The sequence below is a fragment of the Choristoneura fumiferana genome, chromosome 29, assembly GCF_025370935.1.
Source record: "Choristoneura fumiferana chromosome 29, NRCan_CFum_1, whole genome shotgun sequence".
Taxonomy (NCBI): Eukaryota; Metazoa; Arthropoda; class Insecta; order Lepidoptera; family Tortricidae; genus Choristoneura; species Choristoneura fumiferana.
In genome coordinates, this window is record NC_133500.1 from 10491430 (window position 1) to 10509118 (window position 17689).

General features: G+C 38.1%; 1 pseudogene; it reads left to right on the forward strand.

The window, feature by feature from the left end:
- The first annotated feature begins 8003 nt into the window (after positions 1–8003).
- On the forward strand, positions 8004–9349 carry LOC141444328 (uncharacterized; annotated as a pseudogene).
- The last annotated feature ends 8340 nt before the right edge of the window (positions 9350–17689 follow it).

Genomic DNA, 17689 nt, shown 5'->3' on the forward strand with positions numbered 1-17689 from the left:
TATAAGTTTCTATTGTTGTTTCTTGTGGCCGTGGTAGCCGAGTGGTTTGAGGTATGGCCTCTTATAAACAGAGAGTCGCGGGTGTGATCCCGGGCTAGCACCTCTGTTTCTTTTTATGGACATTTGACACCAATTGTGATATGACCTAGTCCCAAGCTAAGCAAATCTTGTACCATGGGTACCATAGGCAACATACTTATATAGATAAATACATATTAAACATCCAAGAAGAATTTACAATACAAAGACTCTTTATTGTAGGGTCAAGTGCCCAACAATGAAACACATAAAATGAAAAACCTCATAAATCTTGTGTTTTGACAGATAGAAGTCTGAATTTTTACCGTACTTAGGCAATTTTATTAAATTTCAAGCGACATATACTTACAGTATTCTTTAAGAATGTATAGTGAGTCATCAAAAAAATAAAACGAAAAAAATGGGAAATGTTCCACTGTGTCCACAGTGGTGTACAGAATGATACACTGCATATTTTTACAATGAAACATGAAAACTAATTTAATCTGTTTCATAGTTTTGAGACGTATTTATGTAATTGGTTAATAAAAGAATGCACGAAAATAATCAGAACAGTACTAGTTACTTTAGTACTGTTTTGATTAGCCCTCTCGTTCTGAGAAGAGGCCTGTGCCCAGCAGTGGGACTGGGACGTATATAGGCTGGGATGAATGGATGGATGGATTAGGAAAGTGTCAAATATATTGAATTTCTAACCATAATTTAATGAAAAATATACGAAAAATTCTAAAAATATTTAAAAATACTTTTGAGCCAATAATATTGAAAAAGCTCCGTAGCTTGATTGAAAAAGCTCCACGTGACGCCGATGCAAGCTGGAGTACAGTGCGGGATGGGGGGTCCTTTCCAGTGCTGGTTGTGTAAGACGGTTACTTACCGGGAATAAAGTGACGTTTTAAGTGTGCGCCTCTGGCCAACGGCCTAATAAGGTGCAGGGAATTTCTAGTCTACTAATAGGAGAGAGAAATAAATAAATGATTGAAGATTGATTGACTCTGGCTTGCATATACTTACTGCTTGTTTGCATGTGCTAATGACCATGTTCCAAAGGAATTATCAATAAGATAAAATGCTCTATATTCAGCTGTACTTCTTTATTTATAGTACATCAATATTTGCAGGTACATTTTTTATCGGCAGCTGCCATTGCAGCAGATGAAGCATATCTGAAAGTAAAGAAAATCTTCAAACTGAAAGGCCACTGCGAATTTCGAAAATCGAAGTTCGTGTCGTGCCGTCCCTCTCACTCTCGTATTAAATAATATAAGATACGAAGATCTCGGTAAGATACGAAGTTTGAATTTTGTACTTTGTAGCATAGGGCCGGGCCGGGCCAGGAGTATTAAGGGCGCACCGAGCTTTTGGCGCATTTATTGCATTCCTTTATTTTAATCTCATGCTGTATAATTAATAGCTAGATGAAAACCCGGCTTCGCTCGGGTAAAATGTAGACTCATAATAATATGTTTGAAAATATTTTTTGCCAGTAAAGACTGTCGTACTTATCGAAAAATCTGACGTATATTCATTCCCAGCCTTAATTATTATCACAAACACTTTAACGGCTAACCTACGTATCGGTATTTCACCAGTAGATATTTCCCAAACTACATTTGCGTATGTAGGTACCAAATTTCAAGTCGATGTCATTAACTGTTGAAGAGTTCCGTCCTGCGGAGACGATCGTGGCTGGACTACCAGCATGTGACTACCAGATTATTGTATTGTCACGCAATTTACATAAGTAAGTATACCAAATTTCAAGTCAATCCAACTACTGGAATTATTATGATAAATTATTTATTTAATTTAATTTAATATCTTCACATCGCCGAACTCAAGGTTAGCCCAGATAATATCAGGAGTCTCTTGTAGTCAGAATGATCCTTTTCACCCTACATTGCTGAACAACACGCTCTAGGATTTCAAATATTTTTGTATTATGTTGTTTAACTATGTTTTTTATCATTAGCTATGCTGTCTTTTAACAAGCTTTTATTTAGTTTCACTTGTCCCGTTGTCTGTCTGTAATCAAATCTTGCAAGTTAAATTCGACCAACTTCCAGTAGTTGGATTGACTTGAAATTTGGTATACGTCCTTATGTAAATTGCGTGACAATACAATAATCTGGTAGCCACATGCTGGTAGTCCAGCCACGATCGTCTCCGCAGGACGGAACTCTTCAACAGTTAATGACATCGACTTGAAATTTGGTACCTACATACGCAAATGTAGTTTGGGTGGCAATGCAAGTACAGTCAACAAAAAGTAGTCAGCAAAACAAGCATGAAATTTTTAGCAAAAATTTATTTCAAAGATAGTGTGTGATAGTGGCTACCTATATCAAAAATGATGTTAAATTTCAGATGGAAAAAGACAACTAACTACATGCAGCATAGATTGGGCTTCAGTAAAAAAATACTTCTAACAAATGAGGCTGTGCCATCTAAATTTCACTGTCAAAAGGATCGCAAAAGATTGTTGTCTGATGATGAATCTGCTCGAGAAGTTTTTCTTAAGCCAGTTAAAACCAGAATTAATAATTTAATATAATTTTAACTGGTTCCCCGCGTTACTGGCGAAGCCTAGTGCGGGGACCCCTGGTAATTCTTGTCAACCACTGTATATTTTTAAATAAACACATTTTCATTTTCAATTGTGGTGCAAATACTCCATCCACGGAGGTGACAAGGGGTGAGAAAGTGGCATGACGCAGCTCACAGGCATTGCCGTATTGTTTTGCTTTTCAAATTCGGCAGATTTTAATTAGGACAGAAGCAACAGGGCGTGAGACTGTGAGACGTAAGAGGGAGCGTTGGTGTCTACAACACGGATATCAAATATATATATAATCTCCTTCTAGGCCAATATCACCTTCAGTGACAGTTGGTTCTTTTACTACATTTCCCCACGCTTGTTGGCATAATTCGCAAAAGAGCTCTTATTTCGTTGCGACGTCTCGCGATTAGATCGCCAGTTTTTGCAACAGAGAGCATGATCAATATTCAAATCGTTATTGCCGCATCCATCACAAGATTTTGGCATAGAGATTGGTCTTCTATGGCAGCGCGTATCGAAAGGGCATCACGGAATTCATACGGGGAATGGTCAAAATGATCTTTTCTGGTGGGTATAACGGATAACCAATTGGAAGATTTTGATTTCATTTTGGTTGCAATTGTAGGCAACAATGTCTCATATTGATAATTAAGAATTTTAAAATAGATCAAACAGTTATTTATGTCCCTCGGAAACTTAACAATTTGTCGGCATAAAAGTAGCCTATGTCAATGAAAAATAGTGAAGCTTTCTATTAGGTAGTGAAAGTTTTTTTTTAATTAGTCAAAGGGGCTGTTTCAGCACCCATTGATTAATTTTAACTGACGGATATAATGTGATGCCGTCTCCATCTATTCGAACAAAACAAACAGAGACGGCATCACATTTATCCGTCAGATAAGAAATTGAGAGTAAATGTAGAAGTTTCTTATTTCTATCTCTCAGGAATTTGGCATTTTCCCCTGTAGCTTCCTATTAGTTTTTTTTTAATAATCGCTCTAAAGAGTTATATTTTTCCTATCTATTCCTCCTTGCGGGAACTTTTCGATTTCCTGGGATTAAATAAACCCGTTTCAATTCAATCAGGGACAGTGTAGCTTTCTACAGATTTTACTTATTCTCAAATAACTCACGGAAGTTATCTTATAACTAACGCGTACGAAGTTTCGGTCAAAAGAAAAACGTAGGCACTTTAAGAGAGTTTATACCTGCTGAGCTGGCAACGTTGCATTTTTGTTAGTTTTTCTCGATTATTCCATAAAAATTGAATGAAAATTAAAAACGTAGTCTGATAGAACTATTCTTTATATATCAGTTAATGTGTCTACCTACTGCAATAATTATTCGTGATAGACTTTCAGTTTCTTTAAAAACGGCCAAATGTTTATAAGTTTCTCTATTTGGTCACTAGATGGCACTGGGAGTCGCTACAAAAGGTTATCGTCAACCTTGTAGCAAACAATTACTTTCAGTTTTTTAATCAAAGGAATAATGTAGCATTAATCCGATTAATTATGTGTCGTGTTGTGATTAAGATAAGTACTCGTAAAAGCTCAGAATTGATTATACTGGCTGAAATTGCGACAAGTTCATAATTAGCCGGCCCGGCTCGATATAAAAACAGGGGAGATGTGTAACGAGACCTGTCAGAGCTATCACCATGCGAGTAACTGTACTGGTGCTGCTGTTCTGCCTTCTCGCTCTCACCACTGCGCGCAAGCGGAACGTAAGATTCAGACTAATATTTTGAAGTAAAGTAAAATTTTAAAGCTAAATTTACACTAAGCATCAAATTAATAATAATAATAATATCTTGGGACAATTTACACCAATTGACCTAGTCCCAAAGTAAGCTTAGCAAAGCTTGTGTTATGGGTACCTACTAAGCAACGGATAATATAATTATATAGATATAGTATAGTAGATATATATACTTAAATACACATATCAAACACACAAGACCCGAGAACAACATTCGTATTTTTCATACAAATATCTGCCCCGACACGGGAATCGAACCCGGGACCTCAAGCTTCGTAGCCAGGTTCTCTAACCACTAGGCCATCCTGGTCGTCTTATATGTATAACCATAGCGTTAATTTGACGACCCGATAGCCCAGTGGTTAGAGAACCTGACTTACGAAGCTTGAGGTCCTGGGTTCGATTCCGGGTCGGGCAGATAATTGTATTAAAAATAGGAATGTTTGTTCTCGAGTTATGGGTGTTCAATATGTATTTAAGTATGTATATATCTATTTAAGTATGTTTATCCGTTGCCTAATACCCATAACACAAGCTTTGCTTAGTTTGGGACTAGGTCAATTGGTGTCAAGTGTCCCGTGATATTTATTTATTTATTTATAGCGTCAAAATATGCAAAAATCGACTTTATGTTTAGTGGTATAAAGGTGTACCTATAGATATTTTAGACGTCTTGGTAACGTAATATGTATATATATGCCCATGACCATACTAAAGGTTGCCTGGAAGAGATCGCTCTTAAGCGATAAGGCTCATAATTGCTCACCTTGTAATATTTTTTTCTGTGTATCTGTTTTCTGTATCGCTTACTATGTCTGGTGTACAATAAAGAGTCTTTGTATTGTATTGTATTGTATTGTATTGTATTGTAATTGTATTGTACTACGGGTGCTAGAGCTAGACAACGGATGGACATAGATTAAGGTATTTGAGGTGCCCTTCGCATCGTCTCAAATTTAAAAACCAGCCAAGCCCAGTACAGGGCTTCGTGGCCATTACGAAAAAATCATAATATTAGGGGAATCCGCTTTAACGTTTGCTTATAATAGTCAAGTGCAAAGATAACAGCCAATGCTATAAAAATATGTATAAATACGACCTTAATGTTAAGTGCATAAGGTCGTGTATACAAATTTTTGTAACATTGGCCGTGTCGATATCTTTGTACTTGGCGTCCTGTGGCTAAGGATGACTGCGTTCCCTTACAAAACCTCTAACTATTACCTCCTACCTAACTATACCCTCACTACCCTCATGCCTCATGTTTTGTATGAGGCAATAGTTAGGAGTTGGAATTGCGTTAATAAGTAGTAAACGCATGTGAATGCTGCATTACAAAACTTAAATATCGGAATGCTTTCTTACAGAGGTGGCCTGAAAAGGTAAGGTCGGATTTTAATACTCCTAGGTCTTTTACTTCTTGATACGACGCTATAGTATTTTCTAACATGTTAGCAAAGAGAAAGCCTAAATTGAAAATACAAACTGAAATATAGATGCACAGAAAAACCAGAAAAATAAGACCAGCACTGGGAATTGAACCCAGGTCCTCGGCATTCCGTGCCACGTGCTATACCGCTACACCACTGCTGGACAATTTCCCCTATGCACCACATATCTCAGCTTGTTTGTTTCTTATTTAGATTTAAAATCACTAGGGGTTTGCTAAGACGATTTTTCGATTCAGTGCTTTGTTTGCGAAAATTCAACTTTAAAGTGAAAATTTTAATTAAAATCGAGCGCCCCCCCTCTAAAATCTAAACCCTTGGGTGGAAAAAATGTGCGTTGATCTATAGGTAAGTCAGTCAGCCAGTCAGTCAGTCAGTTTCTTCTTTTATATAACTGTACTTGGACACTACGAATAAATAATACCTAAGTCAGGAAGCGTACCTGACTCAGAACAAATTCCACACAAAAAGTGGCCATACCTTAAACCAAAACGACTTGATTCAAATACGAATCATTTTCGAGGTTGCAAATAGGTGCTTTTTGGTTGGTTAAAATTCAGAAACAAAGCACGGATTATATAGTAATGTCAGATGCACGACAGATGACGCGCAGAGCACGGTTTTTAAGCCCCGCCTACTAGGTCACGTAAAGCCATTTTTCCAACGCAATAACAATTCCTGACTTATTATTATTTATTCGTAGACTTGGACATACATAACATTTTTGATGGTTTAGTCGCGCGCCGAAAATGAAAATTGTAAAAGGCAACAATTGTGGTCTCTACCACGCTGATGTGACGTCAAAGATAAGGACATCCGTATATGCCTTCCATAAAGGGGGCAAAAAGAAAATAAAGCTTGTACATATACGCTGCTGTTGCGGTGAGACAATGTTTTTGGTTGTTTCTGTCTTTATAAATAAAATCGTTGCCTGTACAGTTTCTAGCATCAATATCTGACAAAGCAAAGCGTGCATAATATAGTTATTTATGCAACTGTATCGTAATAGGGGTCCTTAAAATACGAGTGTGGTTTTATGAAACGAGGCGTAGCCGAGTTTCATAATACACTCACATGAGTGTTTTAATGCCTGTTTACGTACAGTTGCATACAATATTTTATCTACGTCCATATATTAAATCCTTTGACGACTTTTACGACCTGCGCGAAGTGAACGCCACCCTACAGCACCGGTATCTACAATACAATACAATACAATACAATAACTCTTTATTGCACACCAATACAGTAAACAGTACAGAGAAAACAAGTATATACATAGAGATTTTCTAAGGTAAGCAATAGGCGGCCTTATCGCTTCAGAGCGATCTCTTCCAGGCAACCTTTACAATGGACAGAAATAAGGAATACATTTCTACTGATCGTAATTATATATGAAATCTCATTACGATACAGCTGTGTTCATAATAGAATCCAATGTCGTAATGCTCGTCATTACCTATGGTTTTTGAACGCATAATGGAGGATTTACTATATGGGTGTAGGTGATAGTAGATTGTTCAACAAGGGACTAAGACAAGCCATAATGATGAGAGATGATTAGCCACCCGAGCAGAGCGAGGGTGGCTATAGTTCGAGTGGCATTATGGTTGTTTAGTCTCGGGTTAAACACTACTTTTCACTTCGAATGCGAGAAAAGAAAATGTTTTTAACACAACAAAAACAAAATAACAATATTACTTTTTAAAAAAGTACGCTCGACTAATGGACAGGCCATCTGTTCAAAATTCAAATAGCAAACAAAAATTGTTGCGCTGTTTTTTCTTTTATTTTATTGTGTTGTATTGATAGTGATCATAGTCATCATAGTGATCGGACGTGACCATTGAAATTTGCAATAATAATAATTATTATTATTATTATTATTTATTTATTTTCTACACCACCACCGTTACAATTTCCTACATTGGTTCTTAGTTACTACATAAGGGAGTCAGACTCGTGTGGCAAAGACTGGTGCCCGAACTAGGATGAACCTGTGTGTCGGGTCACCAGGTCTCGGACCCTCAGATGTCTGCGGCTATAGTTTACAAAAATGTTGAAACACAAAAATTACTTATAAAAATGTAAGAATAAAGGTAAAGACTTAACACTAAAACTGAGATAGAATATATAAGATAATCACTGCAAAAAAATCGTGACCTAGCTCCACATTACGCGGATGCATTTTATCTGTGTCAACTCGCGTAAGTGTACTTCCGTGATGAATTGTTAAGTGTGTCTACTATATTAACATAAAAATGGCTGAAAGTCCATTCAACCGAAGTAAAATGACGCAGCGCAGCCCGCCGCCTACCCCCGGGCCTGCTCCCTGTGCGCCCGACGAACGAGAAGACGATCCACCTGCAGTGGCACCGACATCGGAGATCAGAAACTTCTTGACCTTAGTGGAAAAGTCCCTAAATGACGTATGTACCATCTCCTGTGACGGGAAACTAAACTCTGAACAGAAGCTTAGGATTCAAACACTATGACGAAAAGTGTATCATGCAACATCTCAAGTGGCGGTGGAATACCAATCTCTATCTCACAAGACCATCCAGCTACATTCTGCCCTCCAAGCCCATAAAGAAAAGGTAAATCTATCCCAGCAACTTCAAGACCTTAAACAAAGCATACAGAAGTCCCCAAAAGTCTCAACATCCGTCTCCTTTGCCGACGTGATTAAAAAGGTCCAAATAATTATATACAGACAACTAATGTGAACTCAGTAGCCATTTATCCTTCGGACATAACGAAGTCGAGTGAAGACACCAAAGCCCTTGTGCAGAAAATAATCCGACCTGAAGAAATGAAGTTGCAAGTGATACGATTACGCAAGGCTAAGAATGGCGGAGTCTTGATCAGTACGGACACCAAGGACGACATCGTGAAGCTGAAGCAGTCGACGCAACTGACGACCTCTGGACTCACTGTAGATGATCCTCAGAAGAGAAAACTCAGAATTGTAATCAGCGGAGTACCAGCATGTATGCAGGAGACGGAGGTATTTAAATGCATATACCATCAAAATGTTGCTGACCAACTGCAATGTATGTTCATCGAGAATTTCTTGGCCTCAGTTAAACTAAGCCATAAATCAGGCAAGAGGGAAGCAGAGACCTGCAATTACGTTATCGAGGTCCCTGGGAATATTCGAAAGGCCTTGATAACAAAAGAGAGAATATTTATAAACTGGTCGTCATGCCATGTAAGGGATTTTACTACAGTTACCAGGTGCTACAAGTGCCATCAATACGGCCATGCAGCTAAATCGTGCGGGGGGAGGCTACCACCTGCGGCCACTGCGGAGAAGCAGGCCATGGTATTAAAGAGTGCACAAAAAAATCCGACCCAGCGAAATGTGCTACTTGTCACAAGTTCAGGAAAGCGTACAATCACAATACGGGCGATCCTGATTGTCCCGCCAAGAAAATGGCCGAAAAGCGGTACACTAACTCCATAGATTATGAAAGCGCCTGAGAGCGCCGCCCCTCGTCTTTTTCGAACTCCTCATCATCATCATCATTCCCAGCCTATATACGTCCCACTGCTGGGCACAGGCCTCCTCTCAGAACAAGAGGGGGGGGGGGGAGGGAGGGAGGGTTTCGAACTCCTATTTAAGTTTAATTTTATATTATAACAAAGACTGATAACCTGATTCATGACCTAGATGATTTTTCTGTATCTGATGCAGTGACATGTAAAGTAGAACAATTCAAGAAAATAGGTAATTACTCGTAAACTAACTCGACAATATCTATTCGCAACACCGCCTTACTAACCTTGAACTTTAAATTACCTACCTAATGAAACTGGCACAAAAAGACTAAGAATTTTGCAGACTATAATTTGACCTAGTTTACCTTTCCGATTGCACGGATTTATGCACGTCGCACTCAATAAGATATGATCAGCAGTAAACTATAACAAATACAAAATACTTCTGTCTTCTGTGTATTGCAATTACAAACATGTATAATTGATACGAAGATACAGAAATAAGTTTTTCTGATTGTATTAAAATTAACACAGATACATAAGTTAGTACCCGTAATGTTTATGTTAGTTAATAATTTATAATTGTATCATCATCATCATCAGCCTACAGCAGTCCACTGCTGGACATAGGCCTCTTCCATGGCGCGCCACAACACTCTGTCTTCAGCCCCTCGCATCCATCCGCCGCCAGCGATCCTCTTAAGGTCATCCGTCCACCGTGCCTCAGGACGACCTACACTACGTTTTCCCGTCCGTGGTCTCCATTCGAGGACCCGTCTGCTCCACCGTTCATCGGTCCTGCGACAGACGTGGCCAGCCCAACGCCACTTCAACGAACTAATTCTCTGAGCAATATCAATGACTTTCGTTCTTTGTCGAATAATGTGATTTCGGATTTTATCCTTCAAAGAAACCCCTAGCATTGCTCTTTCCATAGCCCGCTGAGCGACCTTGAATTTGTGGATTAGTCCCGCAGTCAAGGTCCACGTTTCGGCTCCGTATAATTGTATAAAACGCCTTAATGCAAAAATTACTTCCTTTCTCATATTTTGCACGTGATAAGATATTTAAGTTTGATTAATAGCCCTTCTACATCTACATTAATTCATTTTCCTAGTTCAGGGTAATGTGTGTTATTTGTCTCTTATAATAAGTGTAGCCCATAAGTTTGTATTCATTGTATTTTTATGAAAGATGAATAAATATTATTATTATTATATTATTGTTTATGAAGTGACGCTTTCAAAGACGGCATATTTAGCCAACAGTTTCAAAATTGAAAACTAATTTGAATATATTCATATTTGTAATCATTAATTGTGTTTTACGAAATTAAATCTTGTTTGTGTTTGTGTGTGTGATTTTTTTTAATATTTTTGCACAGTTGTCATTATGAGGTTATTTCCACGCCTACAAATTCTCCATTCACAAACATTGTGTTGGCTGTTTAGGGGTTTCCAACGTAAATTTTAAAACAATAGTCTAATCCCTAGAGAATAAAACGGAGCTTTAGTCCCGATATGCAGAGACTAAAGTAACATTTTAAGAGCATGAGAAGTGAAAATATCTTATTGAACTCTATTTCCAGGCCCGGTAAGACGTGTAAGATTTTTTTGCACGCTTTGCTGTGCCCGATATAGCAGCTGACTGTACCACACAAAAATTCTATCCATCTGGTAGCAAAGTAGGATCCGATGAGCTTAATTTCCGTTTTTTCTCCGTTCACAGGATTGGAATGGTCCGATAGTATGCGTACGTAAACTGTCTCTGGATGAAAAGGATTTCCAGGTATGTTTAATAATGTAGGTAATATGGAGTGACATTAACCTGGATAGCTCTCGTCTTAAATCGAGTTTAGCTCGACATGTAGCGGTCTAATTTGAAGCCCTTCCTCTGGGAGCTCACCACAGTACACCGCGGCGGCTGATGCAAAACGCCCCAAAGCAAAATGCATCGCTCTCAGCGCGACTGCTAGACGAAACTAGTACCGACACACAACCATACACAACTATCAAACGTTTCCTCGTCATTTTACTATTACCGTCAAATATAGGATAGCCCTAGGATACACTAACAACATACTAAGACTACGTGTAGTAGTGCATAGGTGTATAATCAGCTTTACATTTGTCACGATTCAATTTTCATTTTGCGCAGTTCTAAAGGCTGCCAGAAAAGTTTGATTTAGATTTAGATACATTGTTTAAGCTGAGACTCGTTTATCGCACACCAACTTTAATTAAAGCTGTATTTAATGATAAGGTATATCATGGAAATGAATCCGATCCACCTAAGGCAATCGCTTACATTCAATAGCGAATTTACTGTGTTAAAAAAATGTAGTTGCGCTAAATACTTGTTGTAATCTTTAAACAAAATTATAAATCTGTTTTAAAAATATATATCTTTATATGGTGATTGCTTCTCTTAGCCTAAATTCTAAATTCAATAAAGATAATTCTGAATTTGCCTTTGATAGCAAAAACTAACCTGAGTTTCTTGACGTTCCTTCGTCAGTCTTAACATATTGAATTAACCTTTTCCCAACCAAACCAAAATAAAATGGTTCAGCAGCCGAAATAGTGAAGACGAAACCTCTTTAATGTTTTAAACATTTTTATTTTATTTTAAGGGTTTGCGGTTCGTCGGTGACGTACGTACATTTTTTTACTAACTATTTTTTTGACAGTAGACTGCTTGCATTCGAAAATAAGTTACTGTTATCCTGCTAATAGACTTTGGCCAGCGAAAGCTGTCCCAGACAAACCGCGGCAAATTCAAAAAAACGATGTTGATACATAGATATTATTCTACATAGGTACTTATACTCTTTGATATTATTTTAAAATTTCCAGATATTAAATTATACTCGGCACTCAAGTTGCATCAACATTCATTATAGTAATATGTGAAAGTTGATGGTGTACTTTAGGAGTCCCTTCGTAAATTTTATGACCTTTGTCAGGGCCCATTTACGTACAGTCCAGACGCATCAGTTTTTGGGCCAGTTTGACCAAATTGGCATTGAATATATCTTCTAACATTTTTAATTTAATTTTAACTATCTTAGAAACAGTAGTCTTTTTTTAATAAATGGCTTCTGAACAGTAGTCTTAGTAAACAGTTGTGTTCAGTGACATTGACATTCGGCATAGGCCACAGATGAGATATGACATGACAATTGACAGATTGTGCATATCGACGTATCTTTTGTTTGGTTTCGTGCTGTTTGTTACTTATATACTTGTTTATTTTGCGTTGGATGTAATCGAAGTGCGAATAAACATTTTTATTCTATTCTATATTATAAAATTTTCCATTTTGAGGATGGTAGGAGGTTGAAATAATTTATTTATTTCTTAAAGCAGAAATATCTAAATTATCGAAGCTAGGTTAGAATGACAATATGTCAATTTTGACAGTCTCAAAAATGATACCAGATTAAAGTTTCGTAAAAAAAGGCGCGCACAGCTTTCGTTGCCCAGAGTCTATTCTAAATTATAAATGGTAATGTTACTGAGTATGTGTGTTTTTGTAACTCCTTCAGGCTAAAAAGGCTGGACGGATTTAGTTGAAATTTGGTATGTAGATAGCTGGACGTCTGGAATAACTCATAGGCTGTTTATTCGGATATTCTCACGGGATTGGGATACAATTTGGTGTGGGTGTTTTTTATACAACATTAATGAACCTGTTTACGAATTCCTACGTGAATTAGGTACCTAAAATCTCGGAATATCAATTCTAGTAAAACAGCAAAATAATTAATGGAGTTGTATAATGATTTACAGATAACATTGACTCCGAAGTTTCTGGTAAGACTAAGGTTCATTTGCAACATGCATTATTTCAGCAGTAATAAGTTAAAATATTTGTCACATAAATATTTAAATAACCTGCACAAACCTGCGAAGCAATTCAATGGTGTGTGTGAAGTTCCCAATCCGCACTGGCCCCGCTTGAAAACTACGGCCCAAGCCCTCTGATTCTGAGAGGAGGCCTATGCCTAGCAGTGGGACGTATGTAAGCTGGGATGATGATTTGTCACATTATGAATCATAATCATCAGCCGGAAGACATCCCTACTGTTGTCTCCTTGAAATGCCCCAATGATCGACGAATTGCCACCTGCACCCACCGGTTGTCCGGAACACTTCTGATGCCGTTGGTACACTTAGCTGGAGGCCTGCAAAACGTGATTTCTTTTTCATTACTCTTGTTCGCATACTTAATCAAATTAAGATTGGTTTTTGGAGGCTTTTTGTATTTTTTATTTCAACTCCAAATTTTTGTTACTACGGTCGGTTTGTTTACGGTCGGATGACCGTAAAACCCATATCGAAAATACGTACAAACTAAAATTTAGATGCACAGAAAACCAGAATAATAAGACTAACGCGGGAATTGAACCCAGGTCCTCGGCATTCCGTGCCACGTGCTACATCACCACTGGACAGGGGTACATAGACGAATTTCTCCTATGCACCACATATCTCAGCTTGTTTGTTTCTTATTTAGTCACTTAAGCAGCAACACTAGCGACATCTATGTTGTTAGCCCTCATCGAGAAACTTTCAGCACTTCCATTGGAACTAACCGCTCACCCGGACAAATAATCAAATAATTTTATTTAAACAGGTGCCCCCTACCGTAAGTTAATAATGAGTAGTTGTCACAATTGAATTTCAAGTAAGTAGAAGCAGAAACTCCATACATGGTAAGATTATTCGCTTCGATCAATCGGACGAGAATCGTGGCGATCGGTCGCTTCGAAATATATGTAAGGTGACTCGGGGCTATTGTAATTAAGCGAAAAACGATGTATCTTAGAATTGTAATAATTTTAACATTTTATATCTTACAGTAATTATTTTGCGAATAAATCTCTCACACATTTATCTGATTTTTCAGATTAATAATATAAACTAGCAAAATACTTAGGTTAGCGTTAAAATAGTTGAAAATTTTAAAAAAGTAACGAAAGCTACAAGAGCCCTAGCCCAGTGGCTATTGTATCCATCGCTCTTAAATCTTAGTTTAATTCTTTGTTTAATTGACTACTTTTCAATCATGGCTTGGCTTGGTTTTTTTTCTGAATAAAATCGGAAGACAGTCTTCTGGCGAACAACGTAAACCGAAAAAGAACATGGCATCGTAAGTACGCCATCAGACGGCTCAGATACAATATCCCCCCCGCTACAATAGCCCCGGGTCACCTTATGTCAATATCGTTGACGATATTGACATACACTATCGATCGGTCGTTTCGATCGGTTTATAACAACGATTGTATGAATACGAATCTTACCATGTATGGAGCCTTTTAATTCGGTAAGGGCGGCCGAAAGATAAAGCACGTTCCAGACGGTTGTGAACCAGCGTCCCACCAGAGGTAACTTGGGTTGGCACTGGGCTTAAAACCTCTGGTATGTTTCGGCTACAAAGTTTACAACAACGTGCCAACACGCTAGCGAATCAGTGACGAAACACGCCCCCGTCTGCCAAGGACGTTGAAGATCATGTTGTAATTTGGTTTACAACTGCGCTGTCTGCATGGATGGCAACAAGCAAGATCACTACTCTTGGGACGCTGATTTACAACCGTCTGGAGCTGGCTTACGATAATAGAGATGGGCGAAAACTAACGTCACGATGAAAAAATACAGTATTTTTTTAATTGTGACGTTGATCAACGTTACAAAATCACGTTATTCGTTCCTTCTTTCATTAGGTGTCTCTGTCACTCACGCAACTAAAATATTTTGGTATCTAATAAATATAACCTTCACTAGTTACTTAAAAAAAGTATCGTATTCGAAAACAAAAGCTAAACTAATAATTAATAATGTGCAGAAACTATTTGATTTTAACACCAAAACGATTACAAAAAAACCTTTTTAATTACTTACGTATGTACTGGCCACTTGCAATCGTAAGGATATTTTCAGATTTTTTTTAATTAATTGTTTTTTTTATGCGGGGTCCGGAGGGCAGCTACTGAGGCTCCGGAGTGCATAACCGTCGTAGGTATCACGTAACGCAAGCTATGCATTCCTGTGTCCATACAGCAGCCTCCTCCCCAGAAAAAAAAATTGGAAACAAAACATAACAATATATACAGTTTAATACAATTGGCAATGACTACATTATGTCGAAATGCAAGAGGAATGTAAGGCCCTGTCCGCACTACGAATTTTTCCTGCGCGTTTTTTTTCTCGCAATTCTGTAACACATTCAATCTTATACGAGTATCCGCTGCGCGCTGCCGGTTAAAAATTCGCAAAGACATTGTATGTAAAGCGCGGAATATAATTCACGCGAAAAAATTCGCAGTGCGCACAGGGCCTAGTTTTTTTAATTATGCTTGACGTTTAGTACGAGCTAGTTTTTATATTTTATAATTCTTTAATTTTACATACCTTTTAGGTAAACGTGACTTTAGACTGGGCCAACAAATTAGTATCGCAGGTATGTATTGAAACTGACGTACCTACATATAATAATAGGTGATATCCAAGGAGCGGAATTTCTCATAGCAAAAATCAAACGTCTGTTATGGGTTGCCGAGTAGGAAATAAAAGAAATACTACTATGAACACTAATACACTATATTGATTTGACTAATTTTAAATTTAAGCACTACCAGTATCAGTGACTGGAACTTAAGGTTAACTTAACTTATAGAATTAAGGGATCGATTAGATCACTACTTACAACTAACTTATTACTAGCTACTTATCACTACAGTTGAGCGCCAGGAAGGATTTAGACTTCGTCAGGGATCCTTGCCTATCCGCCTGCCACCGGCTAGCGTCCAAATTTAAAGTTTATTTAGCGCTAAACTAAACGACCTCCTCCTGATCCCAAAGGGCATGTCCTTACGCTAAAACAAAAGAGCGTCTGTCACTCACAACTGTCTCTTGGAATTACGGGAAATGAGATCAAAGATTGCAAAAGTTTGTTGAACTTACCCCTTTGTCACAAAACACCAAAAACAATTAAATTATTAAACTATTACTTCAATGTCTTTAATGTGTCGGGTACATTTCCAAGATAAGGTGTACACTGACCGACACCCGTCCGTCCTTAGCTTAAGACGAGAAACGTAATGACCATTTTTAAACTTATTTAATTATTTAAATAATTATTTTGTGCTACCCAATCCATCTTACTACTAGTACTTATACTATTAATAAATAGAAAAAGATGAATCTCACCGCGTGAGATTTGAACCGTGAACCATCTGTTGTCTAGACGCCCTTTGCTGCCCCTGAGCCATCGAGCTAACTACACTGCACTCGGAATTAGGCGATCGGTTTCCTATCTAGCGAGTGACGTCATGACATTGCCTTATCATTGTCCCTAGGCGCTTCAAAATGGTCATGACATGTACCTCCTCCCTCAATAAAAAAAATGCCATGGTATTTTTTTTTTATTTATTTGTTATTACCATGATAGAGGTTTTAGATCTTTCACGTGCCAGTTACCCAAGACTTTGCCCGACGGGTTGCTTAAACGAAATATATTATTTGACAACTTATCAATAATGATGGCCTTTTCAAATTTGGGAGCTAATTTCGCCATAAACTTGTTGGGTGCATTCGACAATAGCTTGGTCTTTTTCCAGACTGTATCTCCTATCTTAAAGTCTGCACTCGATCTACGCTTACTATTGTACCGCTGACTACTTTGCTCATGAGCTGCTCGCAAGCGACTCTGAACCTTGATATTGTTTCTATTTCTGAACTCTAACTGCTTAATGAACTCCGTGACGTTAATTTCATGTCTATCATTAGGACTATATACCACCTGATCTGCCCCTGGCGTTGTGAAGTTTGGCACAGTGGTTTCTCGACCAAAGAATAAATATGACGGTGTGTAGCCTGTCGTTTCATGTACCGCAGTTCTAATAGCATGCCCTATCTCTGGTAGATAATTGTCCCACGTATTGTGTTTCCCTGGCTGTGTATACGTAGCAATCATCGTACCTACAACACGATTAACGCGTTCTGTTGGATTACTCTGAGGATGATAGCTGGGCGTAAACCACAGCTTGCTGTTATATTTTGCCGCCATATCTTTGAAGAGCTGACAGTTAAATTGTTTACCGTTGTCACAAATAATTGACTGGGGAGCACCAAACAACAGGAATTGCTTCTCCACTATCTCACAAATCTTGTCAGCCTTTCCTGTCCTCAACGGAAACAATAGCACAAACTTACTGAACCAACACGTTATGACTAAAAGCATGGTGTTACCATTCTTACTCTTCGGGAAAGGTCCCATTAAGTCCAAAGATATTATTTGCCACGGATACTGAACCTCTCTGTGTCGTCCCATAAGTCCAGCAGGTAATTGCTGCGACACTTTGTGCTTGGCA